This window comes from Octopus bimaculoides, chromosome 2 (assembly GCF_001194135.2).
Source record: "Octopus bimaculoides isolate UCB-OBI-ISO-001 chromosome 2, ASM119413v2, whole genome shotgun sequence".
NCBI lineage: Eukaryota > Metazoa > Mollusca > Cephalopoda > Octopoda > Octopodidae > Octopus > Octopus bimaculoides.
In genome coordinates this window covers 68,079,856-68,080,683 of record NC_068982.1, presented here as the reverse complement: position 1 = coordinate 68,080,683, position 828 = coordinate 68,079,856, and positions in this window count along the sequence as shown.

The following is an 828-nucleotide window of genomic DNA, read 5'->3' as shown; positions in this document are numbered from 1 at the left end:
TACCGATTCTGCCAGCTTGCCGCCTTTGTCACAGTACTAATAATCCTTTCTACTAAAGGCACAAGGCCTGAAGTTTTGGGGGAAGGACTAATCGATTACATCGACCCCAGTACTCAACTGGTACTTGATTTATCAACTCCGAAAGGGCGAAAGGCAAAGTTGACCTCGGCGGAATTTGAACTGAGAAAGTAGCGGCGAGTGAAATACCGCTAAGCATTTCGTCCAGTGTGCTAACGACTCTGCCAGCTTGCCACAGTACTAATAATCGTTTCAAATTTTGGCACAGGGGCAACAGAAAGGATGAAAGGCAAAGTAGACACCGGCAGCGTTTGAACTCAGAACGTAAATAGCCAGAAGAAATGCTAGTAAGCATTTTGTCCGACACGCTCACGGTTCTGCCAACACACCACCTTTGTCCACAAAAATGATAATAATTACATTTAACATAAGCACAAAAGCCAGGAAATTTCGATTGGGGTTTGTCGATTATATCGACTTGTTATTACTTGATTGGTACTGTATTTTATCGACATGGAAAGGATGAAAGGCAGAGTTTAACACCACACTTGTATAAGACCACGGAATGTTTTGGCGATGTTATCTGTAGTGTATTAATTCAATACCAGCTTTTAATTAGTACGCATTTTACCGATTCCTGAACAATCGAAGGTAAAGTCCATACAGAAGAGATAAGTAGTTGGGTAGGGGTGTTAATTTGAAAACGTAAAACGACCAAACTAAATACTGCAAAATGTTTTGCTCAACATTTTGTTGTTTCTGCCTCTCATCCCCGCCGCCGCCGCAGCCACCACCACCACCACCACCACC